General features: G+C 45.3%; 1 protein-coding gene and 1 pseudogene across 1 annotated transcript in view; one reads left to right on the plus strand and one right to left on the minus strand.

The window, feature by feature from the left end:
- LOC131588452 (zinc finger protein 208-like) overlaps positions 1-16,118 on the plus strand; it is a 443,404-nt pseudogene that overhangs the window by 66,247 nt on the left and 361,039 nt on the right.
- The window catches only part of LOC131588621 (gastrula zinc finger protein XlCGF49.1-like), a 243,448-nt gene that overhangs the window by 32,051 nt on the left and 195,279 nt on the right, over positions 1-16,118 (minus strand). The gene's annotated exons all lie outside the window — the stretch shown is intronic.

Below are 16,118 nucleotides of genomic sequence, written 5' to 3' on the forward strand. Positions count from 1 at the left end.
CCCTTCGCAAACCCTTCAGCTCCCTTTGAACTCTCAGCAGTCACTAACATATGCATTTCTTTCATATTTAAACTGCATTTAAACTTCTCTTTTTCTCTCCTCTCTATCTGTTTTAATCTCCTCTTTATCTCCTTTAATCCCGTCAGCACCAGTAGGATGGGGATGGAGTCTTGGGGTGGGTGTGGGATGAACTGAGGATCCAGCAGAGAAGGGCAAGGCAGAGGGGAGAGGACTCAGCCAACCCTTCTCCTGCTCTCTCCTCCCCCAGGGTGCAGCTAAAGCAAGTCAGACTGGAAAGGATCCCACAAATGCTGTGTTCTCCTCCCTCTGAGCTTGGCTGGGGATCCTCAGCTTCAGCCTGGTGCAGTGCCTTAGATTCGCTAATTTGACTTTTTTGGCTAAAGCACTAAATAATGTGGTGGGTTTAGCGCTGGCTGAAATCTCCAGGGCACTTACTCATTTCTCACTGTGAGATATGGATTAGGAGAAGAGCAAAACAGGCTTAAAACTTAGAAGGAATAAAGAAACTTTATTAACTGGAGTACAAGAATAAGAAACCAGAATTAAACTTTCAGAACACCTTTCCTCCCCCTGAATAACTTTTTTTTGTTTTATCTGACATTGTCGAGATAAAACTTGTGATTTTAAAACAATATTAATTATGCAATAGTTTTTATTAGATTTTATGTCATGGAGACTTTTTTACAAGGAACAGGTTTTTTGTGTTTTTTTATTTTTATAAATAGCAGCTGTCTGGGAAGAAATTTTGCTATCGTGACATTTTTCTCATTTTTACAGCCCTCCTAGAGGTGTGTCTATGGGTTATGAATTCATGGGGTGTTATTTTAAGGATGATTTGTTTGAAGGCAGAAGTTTTCTTCATTTGTTTTTGTGATCATCTTTGGGAACAGAAGTTTTCTTCTTCTCTCCCTGAGGGTAAAGAGCATTTTATTGTTTTTATTTATTTTTCTGTTCAAACTTTTTATGGGATTACAGTTACTTTAACATTTGTTTGGTTCCTTTAATGGATGCTTTTGTTTAGATTTACAGTTTGAATTTTTTTTATACTTTATTAATGAATTAAAGGAGATATTTTAGTATATCATTGTTTATTTCTATGGCTTTACTAAGAATATTTTAGATTCAATTGTCATTTTTTCATTTTTTCTTCTATCTGAGATTTGACTTTTTTTACTGACTTTGATGTTTTTATGTTGTTTTATTGCATGTTGTTACTCTGTCCTTTTCTGTCCCTGTAGAGATGAACAATGTTTGTAGGTCTCATCTGTGTATTGAAAGGGTTAATATCTTGCCCAGGCTCATAATCTTCCTAGTGTTCCAAATAAATAGGTACTGTGAGGGATACATATCACAGGTGAGCACCCACTGCACAATCTGCTTTCGATTAAATCCCATCTCCGTCTTCATCAGCTCACAGTCACTGTGACACTATTCCTGCATGGAAGAAACAGGCTGGGATGCCCCTTTCTGCTTTTGGTCCTTTTATTGGCAAATGAAATATTCTATTTGAAAACATTCAAAGCCTGGAGTTTCTTTGTATTTTCCCCTGCAAATGCTGCCAGCCGAGGTTCCCAAGTGTCTGGTTCGTGTTTGTGTGCACAGAGCAAAGGTGTCAGCCTGTGTCCGTGGCCCGGGTGTCTGTCAATGTCCATTGAAGCAGACGGCTGGAAGGGGGCTCTGCCCGCCCTGCGCTGCTCCGGGGCTGGGGCTGGGCTGGCAGAGGCTGCAGAGCGCTCTGAGAGGCACCGCCTCAGCCCCGGCCGGCATCTTGTGCATGGTGGCACCGCCTCAGCCCCGGCCGGCATCTTGTGCACGGTGGCACCGCCTCAGCCCCGGCCGCCATCTTGTGCATGGTGGCACCGCCTCAGCCCCGGCCGCCATCTTGTGCACGGTGGCACCGCCTCAGCCCCGGCCGCCATCTTGTGCATGGTGGCAGCTCTGAGGGCTGTGCGAGGGACGCTCTTCCCCAGCGCTGTTTCACATCCTTTCCTTTCCCAGGATGGCATTTGGAAATGTTTCTTCGGCCCTATCAATACACAACTCACTGTCTTACTTCATGCTTAGAAGGTTCGAAGAAAAAAATGAAAAGCATAGTATGATTATGATGCAAAATTGTAGCCAAGAAAACAGTACTCCATAGTGTAGGGCCTACAGAGCAGGGATTTGTTTATTCAATGCCAAGAGTGAGGGGGAAAGCTCCACCACAAACTCACTTGTCCATTCTTTGCACAGGACAACCTTTTAAACTTTTTTAACTTAATGGGCACATTCTACTTTCCTAAGCTTCATATTTTCTAATTCCGTGATTATGGAAGCCCTTGTAGCAGGGCTCTGCATGAGGTGGTCGTCAGCCTCCTGGTGGTCATTTTGGATGAAGGCTCAGAAGCTAACTGAATTCAAAAGCCCTATTTGTTATACTTCAACACTTTCTTTTCTGGGAATTCAGCACAAACTTATAGTCAATAAGTTCTGCAAGTGCTCTTGCTGTGTGAAGCCACATTGTGTCTTTCATTCAGCAATTAATGAAGAAAACACAAATTTTCTACTGAGACCCTTCTGCTCCCTCCCAAATCACTACTCAAGAACAAGCCTCAGGCACATGCCCATAGTCCCTCTCTGCCAGCAGCTCCGAGCTGCATTGCACAGTGCTTGCTGTGCCCCAGAGAGCACAAAGCAGGCTGGCCTGGTGCCCCTGAATATTTCTGCAAAACCCTCTGCATTTCACACCTTTGCTCTGGCTGAGTGCAGAGCTCCAGGATTGCAGGCGCTTGGTCCCAGAGCTGTGTGCGGCACTGGCTCGTGCAGATGTGCCCTGACTTGCTGTCACTGCCTCACGCTGGCCTGGGTTCCCCTGGCAGAAATGCCGTGCCTGAAGGACACTGCCCTGTGCTGGAGCCTGCGGAGCAGCCCGGCTCCCTCCCCCTGTGCCCAGAGTGCTGCACACACTGCTGACCATTGCCAGGAGTTCCAGGGCAGGCGGCAGAAGAGCAGGAATGGTCAGGCAGGGCACCAGCCCTGGGCTGCTCTTTGCCTTTCTCTCCTCCTGTGCAGACTCCAGACAGCCCATGGCACCAGTGTGTGCTGTGCCCAGCACGGCGCCGCTTCCCCTCAGGAGCAGCCAGCTGCCAGCTTGGCTCTGAGAGCGGAGGATTTGCCTGGTGCCAGCAAGAGGCAGCCAGGGCCAGGCTGCTGCCTCTTGCAGCTCCAAGGGCCTCCTTCCAGCCTGCCTCTGCCGAGGCTCAGGCTTCTCCGGGCTCTGCCAGGGCTCTGCTGGGGCTCCAGCCTGGCCAAGGCCGGGCCCGCTCTCACCTCCCAGTCGCTGACAGCTCTGCACCACAGGAGACCTTGCACAGCACCCTCACTGCTCTTTCTGCTTTCTCTCTTCAGCCAGACTCTCCTCCAGCCAAAGAGATTGCACTTAGGGATACAAATCCAAGTGGCAGGAACCCAAATGTTCTCGAGTCACATCTGCACAGCCTGCATCTGCACAGGATGTTTGCATTGCACCGCTCCTCCTTTGGTTTTTCCTGCAAATGCCATTGCTGTTTCTGCCTCAAATAGAAATGCCACAGCTGAGCAAAACTTGGCCAGTTGGCCATATTCCAAAGGCAGTGTGGTCTGGAGAGGATGAATGAAGAGGAGCCTTCCCCCCTTACAAACTGTACCAAAGAAGCCATCAATGTCACTTTCCACCTCTAAGAAAAAACTGACAATTCAGGAGGAAATGTTGAGCTTTCTCACAGGGTCAGAAGGAGAGAAATGTTCCAAAGGAGTTGAGGTATTAGTAACTTTATTTATAATCCTACTCTACAATCCTGCACTACAATCCTACACTGCAGTCCTACTTTACAATCCTACACTACAATCCTACACTACAGTCCTACTCTACAATCCTACTCTACAATCCTACTCTACAGTCCTACTCTAAGTTGGGCATGGAAAAAACAGTTTGAAATTGATTGGTGCATTCATATCTCCTCCTTCCACTTCTTCACTGCCATGATGAGTGGTGCCAGGCTGGACCCAGGCATGGCCGATGTTATAAATTGATGCTGCAGAAAGGAAAAGAAAACAACAAGAAAGCATTGTAATAAATTATGGTTGTATTAAAAATTCGGAGTGTATATAAGAAAGATATGTTTTGTAGGGACAAAACAAAATATAAAGCATGGAAAAGCCTCTCCTCAAAGTAGGATGAGGCTTTTCTCCAAGGAGTTGCTGATTGCCAGCAACGCCCAAGATAACTAACCAAAACCGGCCCATCAACCCAAACAAACACACAGGACACGGACCATCAGGAAAACAATGAAACTAGCTCGGGAAATTATCTACCTCCGGACCCAAGCAACGCCCTGCGGATTCCAGTGGGTAGAGAAACCGATCAGTGGGAAAAAGACAAGTTCCAAAAGAAAGACTTCGCCAGACTTAAACATTTCTGTGTTGAAAAAGCAATCAGGGGAGACAAAGGAGGAAACCCGGCCGAGATACCCATCGGCACCAGCCCGGATTCCACCACCCTGTCATGAAAAACCTAACATTGCAACACACAGAGTCTCCTTTGCATATGAGGAGATTCTGGCCGGACACGAAATAATGTCATCATTCTATGTCAGGAAATCCATTCACTGGACAATCAAGGACACTTGGTGAATGGAACCTGCCTGGAATTTTGGCCTGAGGACTTAAAAATCCTATAAAACCCCAATCCTGAGGATGCTCAGACGTGGATTTGGGAAACCTATACCTCTGGTGTAGACCCCTGTCCACCCAGCGCTGCGCTGATCTTTTATTGTGGGTTTTTATCGCTGTTTCTACTTATTATTGTTTATTAATAAATTTCTCTTTGATTTTATCCCAAAATTGCCTTTGCATTTATAACAGATTGGTGCCGTGACTCGGATCGGAAATACTGTGGGAGAACCTCGCTGTCCAGGAGGGTACCCCTGCTGATTTCAGCGGCCTGGGAAGCCGAGAACCTCCGCAGTTCACTCCGACACCCGAACCAAATTTAGGCTGAGGTAAAAACCACAATAAAAGAGGATACGGATCCAAGAAGAGCTCGGGAAAAGAAGCCGCGGCTTGGTAGCTCATAAAAAGTCAGTTGTGCACGAAGACATCCTCGCAAGAAAATTGCTGTAAGTACTGCGAGGTTGAGCGGGGTGATTGGGCAAGCGTGTGTGAGACGTGATCTGATCACGGAGCGAGTGCGGACTCCAAAAGTCGCGGTTCCATCCTCCCGCGAGGGAATTGGCCGGCTACGGAGGAAGCGAATCGGTGTGAGAGGTCTCTATACGCGTTTGTAAAACCTGGGGCCAAAGGGGTGCTCTGGGGGACCGATCAAAAAAGGGCTGGAAGAGGAAGAGGACGTCCAGTAGAGCTCGGGAAAGAGTAAACTCTTCTAGCAATTAGGATCCAGGAGAGGTCCGAAGGAGAGATCAAAGCGCTAAGAAAAACCCCGGAACAGCAAACCGCGAAGGTGAGTATTAGCAGACTTTTTGACTCTCAAACCACAAACACAACGCAGAGTACTAGGTAAGACTCTTGTTTTTTTCTTCACCATGGGACAGAAAAAGAGTAAAATGCAAAAGCCAGTAGATACGAAAAACCCTTCCATAGAAACGAAGGAATTGTTAGACATCCCACCCGAAAGTCCTTTAGGTTGGTTGTTAAAAGATTGGGAAAATTGCCCTGAGAGGAAAAAGAAGTCCAAGGCAAAAATGATCTACTATTGTGCCGAGGTTTGGGGTGAACAGGAACTGAGGCCCCATCTCACTTGGCCAATATTAGGAACATTTGAAAAGTGGACGTGCAATGAGTTACTCTCTTATGTAGAGAGCAAGGTTTCCTCGGACTCCGAGGAACAGGAATATGCCCGACTCTGGCTAAAGGCCAGAGTAGGACTATTTCCGATGAAACTAAAAAGTGAAACAAAAACAGAAACCTGGGAGCCCCTTGATCATTTTCATTTACCTCCTCCATACCACGGGCCGGCAGGGTCTCCCGTGGTGGATCAAGTGGTGCCATCAGCTCCCACGAGCTCGCTGGCACAACCAGGTGAAGCACACACATCGCGAACAGGGGAACCGGCGCCAGCAGTGGTTCCGGTGGCCCCTCCTCTGGCTCCTCCTGTGGGAACCGCAACCGCCGCTGTTTCCCCAGAAACCATGGTAGCGCAAAGTCGGGGATCTCCGTATCCCCCATTGCCCGTCCCGCTGCCCCAGCCAGGTTCCCCGACTTTGGCAAGGGGAATCCTTCATAATAACCTAGTGGCGACTGATTGTTCATCAGCAATAAAGGAACAAACTCTCAAAAACCCCTATTCCCCCCCCGCAAGCAGGACTCGGTTTAAGTCTAGACAGATGAGTGAAGAATGGGAAGAGAATGAGAGTAGGCACAGAATGTTCCCTCTCAGGGAAGTGCCTACTGCTCCAGGAGTGATTGGATTTGTGAATGTACCCCTAAATTCAGGGGATGTGCGAGCGTTTAAGAAAGAGATGGGAAGATTGTTGGATGATCCGTTTGGAGTAGCAGAGAGATTGGATGAATTTTTAGGCAGTAGCATTTATACATATGAGGATCTCATGGCTATCTTGAGATCTCTGTTTAGTCAAGAGGAAAGAGAAATGATTAAACAGGCTGGTATCAGGGACTGGGAGCGGCGAAACCCTCAGGGAACGCCAGGCGACCAAAAGTGGCCGAGCGTAAGCCCGAGTTGGAGCGCCCAAACAGAGGATGGCAGAAGGAGCATGAATGATTTAAGGAATATAATTGTGCAAGGAATAAGGGAAGCGGTTCCCCGGGGCCAAAATATTAGTAAGGTGTTTGGGGAATGTCAGGGGAAGGAGGAATCCCCCACCGAGTGGTTGGAGAGATTGCGGCGAAGTCTGCAGATCTATTCTGGGACAGACCCTAGTTCTCCGGTAGGAGAAGTGTTACTTAAAACGCAATTCGTGGCGAAATCATGGGAGGATATTAGAAAGAAATTAGAAAAGATTGAAGGGTGGCAGGAGAAAGGTCTCCAAGAGCTTCTGAGGGAAGCTCAAAAGATTTACATGAGGAGAGAGGACGAGAAACAGAAACTTCAGGCCAAAATACTAGTGGCCGCAGTAAAAGAAGCTCAGAAACAAGAACAGGCGCACGGCAAGTTTAAAACAGCGCCGAAAAAGCCGCAGGAGCCACAGAAGGATGGCTCCGCCCCGCGGAAAGATCCTCCAGAATGTTTTTACTGTAAGAAAGTAGGACACATACAACGGAATTGCCGCCAGAAAATAAAAGATGAAAAGGTATTTCAAGAAGATTAGGGAAGTCTTGGGCTCTTTCAGATGGGGACGATAACAGCTAAAGAGCCCTTGATAAAATTAAAAGTGGGTCCCCATCGTGAGGAAATAGAATTTTTGGTTGACACGGGAGCTGAGAGAAGCACCCTGCAAAAATTACCCAGGGGATGCGTAGCAAGTAAAGAAAAGGTAGTGGTAATCGGTGCAAAGGGAGATCCCTTCAAAGTTTCTGTAATTAAAAATGTGGAAATAGAGTCTGAAAATAAAATATGCCTAGGAAATTTGTTATTAGTAGAAGAAGCCGATTACAATTTGTTAGGAAGAGATATGATTGTCTCGTTGGGTATAAACATTGTTGTAAAGAATTCTGAATTAGTAATAAAGATATTCCATTTAACTCCGAAAGATGAAAGGGAAATCGATCCCAAAGTGTGGCATTCAAAAGGGGAGGTGGGGAAATTAGATATCACCCCCATCAAAATTGAAATAGAAAACCCAGAGGACCCGATAAGGGTAAAACAATATCCCATCCCGATAGAAGGGAAAAGGGGTTTGAAACTAGTAATTGATGACCTCCTTAGAGGAGGTACCCTCGAACCCTGCATGTCCCAACATAACACCCCCATCCTGGCAGTGAAGAAAGCGGATGGGAGCTTCCGACTGGTTCAGGATCTCAGGGCAGTAAATGCTAGAACCCGAACCAGGTTTCCGGTAGTGGCAAATCCTTATACTTTACTTAACAGACTCTCACCCGAGGATGTATGGTACAGTGTAATTGATTTAAAAGACGCATTCTGGACTTGTCCTTTGGATGAAGGGAGTAGGAATTTCTTTGCCTTTCAATGGGAGGATCCGGACACGAACAGAAATCAACAATTAAGGTGGACGGTCCTCCCCCAGGGGTTTGTGGAATCACCCAATTTATTTGGACAGGCATTGGAACAATTACTTACTGAATTCATTCCAGAGGAAGGGACAAAGCTCTTACAATATGTAGATGATTTATTAATTGCTGGAACCATGGAGGAAAAAGTCAGAAAAAGTACAATTTCATTGTTGAATTTTTTGGGAAAAAAGGGTTTGAAAGTATCAAAATCCAAACTGCAGTTTACGGAGCCCGAGGTAAAATATCTGGGACATTGGATTTCTCAGGGGAAAAAAGATGCTAGATCCTGACAGAGTGGCCGGGATTCTGGTGCTCCCAGCCCCAAAAACGAAAAGACAAATCAGGCAATTTTTAGGGCTCCTGGGATATTGCAGACAGTGGATTGAAGGATACAGTGAAAAAGTAAAATTTTTGTATGAGAGATTAAACACAGATAGAGTGAAATGGACCACTCAGGATGAAAGCAAGTTTCAGGAATTGAAAACTGCACTTATAACTGCCCCTGTTCTAACCTTGCCAGACACAAATAAAGAATTCCAGCTATTTGTTGATGTAAGTGGACAAACAGCCCAAGGAGTTCTGACCCAGGAGTGGGCAGAAAAGAAAAAGCCCATAGGATTTTTATCAAAAATCCTAGATCCAGTCAGTCGAGGGTGGCCTACTTGCTTGCAAGCAATTGTTGCAGTAGCTCTGTTAGTTGGGGAAGCAAAAAAGATAACTTTTGGAGCCTCTTTAACAGTCTACACCCCACACGATGTAAGAAATATCTTACAACAAAAAGCCGAGAAATGGCTAACTGATTCAAGACTTCTGAAATATGAAGCCATGCTAATCAGTTCACCAGGCCTCGAGTTAAGAACAACTACTGCCCAAAACCCGGCGCAGTTTTTGTTTGGGGAACCAACAGGTGAGCTATTTCATAATTGCATTGAAGCGGTGGAATTGCAAACTAAGGTAAGACCGGACCTGGAAGATCAAGAGTTAGAAGGGGGGGAAAAATGGTTCATTGATAGTTCATCAAAAATGGTAGAAGGAAAAAGAAAGTCAGGTTATGCCATCATAAATGGTAAGACCGAACAAATCATAGAATCAGGTCCCCTGCAGGCATGCTGGTCGGCTCAAGCCTGTGAACTATTTGCACTCTTAAGAGCCCTCAAAGGCCTGAAGGGAAAAAGGGGAACAATTTTCACGGATTCAAAGTATGCATTTGGGGTAGTGCATACTTTCGGAAAAATATGGGAAGAAAGAGGTTTAATTAACACCAAGGGAAAAAGATTAATACATGGAGAAATAATTAAACAAATTTTAGAAGCTGTCAGAGAGCCCCAGGAGATATCCGTAGTCCATGTAAAAGGACACCAAACTGGGTGGCGGTTTCACACCAGGGGAAACAATCTAGCGGACAAAGAGGCGAAACGAGCTGCGTTATTGGCGGTAAGTATTCCCGAGATCAGTCCCAAAGAAACCCCAGAAGTGTCCGTGCTTCCTTCAGAGAAGGAGCAAGAAGATTTCAAGAAGGTAGGTGGATATTTTAAAGAAAATAAATGGTGGTTGCCAGACGGGAGGGAGCTGGTTCCAAAAAGTATAGCGAGAGGAATACTCAGGAGATTGCATGAACAAACCCACTGGGGAACCAGAGCACTGGCTGAACAATTTTTAAAATTTTTCGGATGTAAAGGAATCTTTGAACTTGCCAAGCAAGAGGTACAGGGGTGCGTGATATGCCAGAAAGTAAATCGTGCCAATTCGAAACAAACAAATTGGGGTGGCCGACCACTTTCGTATAGGCCATTCGAGAGAGTCCAGGTAGATTTCACGGAATTACCAAAGATTGGGAGAAATAAATATTTACTAGTGATAGTAGATAAACTGACACATTGGGTCGAGGCATTTCCCAGAGCAAAGGCTACGGCCCAAACTGTGTCTAAAATTCTACTAGAGGAAATAATTCCTAGATATGGGATAATAGACCATATCGATCCGGATCAAGGGACTCACTTCACCTCCAAAATCATTAAACAACTGTCAGAAGCATTGGGAATCAGATGGCAATATCACACCCCCTGGCACCCTCAGAGCTCGGGACAGGTAGAAAGGATGAATCAAACATTAAAATCGCAATTGTCCAAATTAATAATCGAAACAAAAATGACTTGGGTCCGATGTCTTCCTTTAGCTTTGTTAAACATCAGGACCATGCCTCATTCTGAAACCGGTTTATCCCCTTTTGAAATGCTATATGGAATGCCATATAGGCATGGGATGCCGGTGGCACACCCCCAAATAGAGGATGTGCAATTACAACCTTATCTCATTTCTATAAATAAAAATCTACAGGAACTCCGGAAGAAAGGACTGATTCCTCAAAGCACGACATTGGGATTTCCAATTCACAAAATCCAGCCGGGCGACAAAGTATTGATTAAAGTGTGGAGGGAACTTCCCCTCAGTCCTCATTGGGAAGGCCCATTCCTCGTTCTCCTGACCACGGACACCGCTGTACGAACGGCCGAGAAAGGGTGGACTCACTTTTCTCGGGCCAAGAAAGTTCCGGATTGCCAAGCCCCCGAGTGGAAGATCACCACCCCGCCAGGAGATCTGAAAATCAAGCTCCGAAGGCACCACAAATGAACAATAGCGAAAGGATAAGTTGCAATATCCGCGATTGTTATTGTTTCCCGTTTGTACATTTTAAGTGCGCTTATTGTAAGCAGATTTGGGTAGCTCATTGCATAAGGGGTTATAAACCGAGGGGATTGTGCACTAGGTGCTACGAAAGGGAGTTAGACCAGACCAATCGATTCCTGATACTTGCAACTCGAGCGGGCCTTTTGGAACTTGACTCTCCGGAGTGGTTCCTGTTTTATCAAAAAGGATTAGGGGGTCAGCTTGATTGCAAAGCAGAACCCTTGGAAATTGAGTGTCGGAGGACCGTAAAAGTACCTTGCAGATTTGAACCAGTTAAAGCATCTCGGTGGGCAACCTTCAAACGGAGGTTTGCCATCAGGACATCAAGGGCCCCTGAAGACAGTCCTTGCTGCCGGGAAGATGGTTATCCCCGCCGTATACTTTTGTACGGGCGGAGGGAAAGGCAGAGGGATGCAATTGTGGGGAATCCTGATGTCCCTGAGCCTAGTCATGTGCTCGATCAAGAAAATAGAGGCCGAGGTCCCCCCAGGGGAGGTTCCCCAGGGGAAGTGTGAGCAGTGTCAGACTGCCACAGAAAACGAGCTCTTGACCGAGTGCCCTTCAGAACTACACGCAGGTATTTGTTGGTTAAACGGCACTCAGTTCGAATTGTGTAAATCAAAAAAGAAAATCTGGTGCTCGAATTCGAGAGTAAGTATCAAGGAAAAACCCATTCGGAACTTGGAAGGAATAGGGGTTGTAAGGACCCACTTCCGAAACAAAAGAGAAATAAAGGGAATTCCCCCAATCGAGGTCTGTGGACAGTGTAATAAGACTGTCTGGATTGGGGGAAAGAAGCACTCAACGTTTTTGGCATACCACCGAGTTAACCCTACATGCTACAATGAAGCAAACTTAAAACCGTGCATGATGGGGGGAAAATTGTACTGGGAAGGGAAAAATGTGAAACACGAGGCAAGGCTGACATTCAATAATGAGCCCATAATTTTGGAACTATTGAAGTCAGATGATGAGAACTCGTGTCTTCAATTTGACCCAGTGTTCTGCTTTTCAAAGGATGAAAAGGGATTAGATCCAGAGAGTAAAATAAAGCAAATAGCTGTCAGGAAAATTAATCCACAAACACCAGAGGTTTATGTCCAAAAAGGAGACAGAGGAGTCCTTTTTCTTTATTCGAATAAAGGGAGAGGCCATGGGGCATTCCCCTGGGGTCTCTCAAATTCTTGGAGGGCGCAGCCTCCTTTTTATCCTAATTCCCGGCCGCTTGTCCCTTCTCTCTTTCCCCATAGGCTGAGGTACTTGAGAGGTACAGGCTTCCCGGAACGCCTGATACCGGCGGTGATACCTTTCTCCCCCACCCCCCCATGCATAATCCCTTCTTAACTTTTATAGAATTCATAGTGTTCTTTCAGTGCCTCTTTGATCTTCTACTGGAATCCATCCCATTGTTTCTGTCGTCTCTCACTGATAGTACATCTTATCAACTGACCCACAGCTTGTTTGTAAAGACAAACCTGTTATTCCTCTCAATCCCTCCTCTTTTAATTTTTGTTAATAATTGTCTTTACAAACTTTAGTTATCATTGACTTAATTTCTTGTTCTTGGGTCTTTTTTTGCTTTGCAATTATTTGCAGGGGCATCACTCTGTGCCCTTTTGTAGTTATCTCTGGGTCAGTAGGCACTGCTACTACCTGCATTCTTTTGATCACATGTTGAATGAGTTGTATGAAGCAAGGGATCATGCATGGTAAAAAGATTAGAGTTGCTACAACACATAAGAGGAAAAAAAGCATTTGTTTGACCTATAGGCCACCAGATAACCATGAAAACATGTCCCATTCCCATCCTTTCCATGTTTGGACCGGTACATGGGCTAACTTTCTTATTCTTTTTGTTATTTGTTTCACTACCTTTCCATTGTCATCTATTTGCAAACAGCAGTTTGAGTCATTAAATTTTCCACACACCCCCTTTCTTCTGCTAATAAGTAGTCTAATACCATCCAATGTTGAAATATTGCATTTCTCATCTGGGTAGACTGGTCAGCAAGAAGGTCAAGAGCTGTAGCTGTCTGGTTGATTATTATTTCAAAGACAGCTTGCAACTTAATTATCCGATTTAGATTATAAATGGGTTTTCTGGCACCTGATATTAATTCATTTGGGTTCCAGGTAGCTGGTCCATAGTGTTGTATGATTCGTTCAGGTGGCCATTCATCTTTTTTCCACTTTTGGGTGCTCTTTCCAACCAGGGATGTATCAATGGACCGCTTTTCTCTAATTAGATCATCATATACTTTGATTCCTAACTGATTTCCCTGAACTTGTGGTAGCAGAAAGAACAATGGTCTAATATACCCCACATAACATATCCTTGACCAGTTTGGGGGTAGCTTGCGGTAAGCATATTGGGCACAAATCCAGTAATGTCCTTTTAGAGCCCAGGTCCCATTAGCGAAGGGACCTTTCCAATTTTCATTATCAACTGGTGGGTCAAAATACAGCTTGCTTCCAGGGCCTAGTGGTCCACCAACAATAGTTGCCTCGCCATAAGAATCACAATATTTACATTTCTAAGCTCCTACATGAGGCTTCCACTTGCAATCACATCCCAGATCTGTTTTATTAGATCTGGACCAGAACTTACTGAAAAGGGTTCGAGTTTCATTCCGGTGTTGCCATTTCCACTGATAGTCTCGGACAACATGTGTCGGACTTGTGGAATTATCTCGGGGGCAGCTTAAAAATAAAGGGTCAAAAAACTTATCCTTCCCCACTGCTTTACAGCCTTCAAAATCTTTTTGGTAATTATGGAAGGAACACCTTACCCAGTTACCATTAGTGAGTTTAACATGTGTTTGATTCCATCTGCCTTGATATCTGGAACAGTCATAAGGAGGGCAGTTGGGGGTCTAACAATCTAAACCCAAAGATAAAGTCCAGTCACAAACGCTCTTTCCTACATATGTGCTCCCTGTTCTGTTTAGGCAATAAATGCCTCTTTCAGAAGAATGAAGCTGCCATGGACTTCCTTCTTTGTCCCAAAATCCTGTTTCATTATGGACTTCACTCAGGGTGCTAACCCACCATTTAGGCTCGACTGGGCTGGCTACCCATGGCCAGCTTTCAGATCCCCCCGGCCCCCCGCAGACCCAACAGTTCTTAAGGTTAAAGGTTTTTGCTACTTGTTTTCCTAAAGTAAAAAATGATTTTCCCACTTTAGACTCCAACTTAACTGAAAATATAAAGGTAAAATTATTAAGAGAAACATTCTAATAGTGTTACAATCTAATTTCTAATTTTCAATTTCACGTTGTCTTCTACACCACCTGTGGCAAGTGAAAGCACAGAAACAGTTTAGCATAAAGAAAGCAGTGACAGCATGGATTGGCTCCTAGTGTCTGGAGATTTGAGAGTAGGGATGCCCATACAGACTATTTCAGCAGTCAGTCTGTGGGTAGGCACTCAGGGCTTCCCCCGATGTCGACGCACCAGCTACTGCTCCAGTCCACTCCTGCATAGTGTCAGTCGCGGCTTCCCATCCTTCTCCTCCAGCTGAGATGTCCAGACCTCTGGAGCTTTAGAGACCTTGACTCGAGTGTGATGTGTCCACCCGTGTTCAGCTGTCTTGACGGCTGTTTCTGTAGTCAGTAACACCTGGAAAGGTCCACGCCACTTAGCCACCAGGGGTGCTTCTTTCTACTCCTTAACTAGGATCCAGTCTCCTGGCTGGATATTATGCACAGCAAAGTCCAAAGGCAGGGTCTGTGTCAGCTGAGCTTCCTGTCGAAGAGATTTCACAAGAGACAGTATCCGAGCCACATACTGTTTTAGATATACATCACTTATCTCTACTCCCGCCCCAGGCTGAGAATTACAAGGATAAGGAATTCCAAACATCAATTCAAAGGGAGATAGTTGAATATCTTCCCTGGGTCTGGCTCTTATTCTTGCTAAAGCCAGTGGTAAGAGCCGCAGCCATAGCATTTTGGTTTCTATCACTAGCTTCAGAAGATGTTTTTTTATCTCTCCATTCATCCTTTCAACTTGGCCTGAGCTTTGGGGATGCCAGGGAGTGTGGAGGTTCCATTGTATCCCTAAAGCAGTCATTACTCCTTTAAGAATTTTTCCAGTAAAATGAGTTCCTCTGAGTCTATTGCTTCTACCATCCCATATCTTGGAATTATTTGTTCCAAGAATACTTTAATAACTGACCCTGTGGTTGCTGAAACAGCAGGGAAGGCTTCTGGCCATCCTGTTAATTGACATATTATTACCAAAAGATATTTAAATTTCTTCACCCGGGGCATCTCAGTAAAATTTACTTGGCATCTTTGGAAGGGACGTACAGCCCAAGCCCTCCCCACCCTGGCCAGTTTCTTTGTAACTTTGTTATTTGTCTTAGCACAAATCAAACAACTATCAACAGCTCGTTTTGCCAGAACAAAAAGACTCACAGCAGTATACATCTTGAGGAAGGTCTCTGCCATCCCTCGGGAGCCTCGGCACCTCCCCCATGAAGTTGCTTTAACAACTGCGATGTCGGAACTCTCCATCGCTCACTGTCCTTTGCAAACCAACCACCTCCTTTTCTCTCTGCCTTACTCTCCACAACTATCTCAAGGTCCTTCAGTGAAAAAGACAACCTTTCTGGCAAGGGGGCAGCCACCGGGAGCAAGGGAAACATCTCAGAAACTTCCAGCAACAATGCAGCTCCCCGCCTCTCCATCAACTAGTCCGCTTCTCCTTGCCTCCCCCGAGCACTCTGCCCGGTGCCCTCTAATGTGCATCATTGCTACTTCTTTTGGCAAATTCACCACCTCTAACAGGCAGGAGATTAAACTCTCACGAACCAACGTCCTTCCTTTGCAGGTTAATAAACTTCTTTCTTCTCACAGTTTCTTTAAATGCATGTATCACTTTATATACATATTTAGAATCAGTAAAAACATTTACTGTCTTGTCTCGGTATAATTCACAGCCACTCACAAGAGCACACAGCTCTGCGTCTTCCTTCTATCACTTTTGAAGACTCATCAATAAACACGTTTTCTCTTTCAGGCCATGGAATGTCTCGCAAATCATTCCTTGCCCTAGTTTGTAGATCTATTACTTGAATACAATCATGGAATTTGCCTTGGCTCCCCTCCTCAGGGCCATTCAAACAGGAGGCTGGGTTAAAACTTTCTCTGCTTTTAAATTCTAAATTTTCCTGTTCTAATAAACAAGACTCATATTACAACAACTGAGAGCTGGTCATCTACTTGGAGGCTCTCTCAGCTAAC

This window comes from Poecile atricapillus, chromosome 26, assembly GCF_030490865.1.
Source record: "Poecile atricapillus isolate bPoeAtr1 chromosome 26, bPoeAtr1.hap1, whole genome shotgun sequence".
Lineage (NCBI taxonomy): Eukaryota > Metazoa > Chordata > Aves > Passeriformes > Paridae > Poecile > Poecile atricapillus.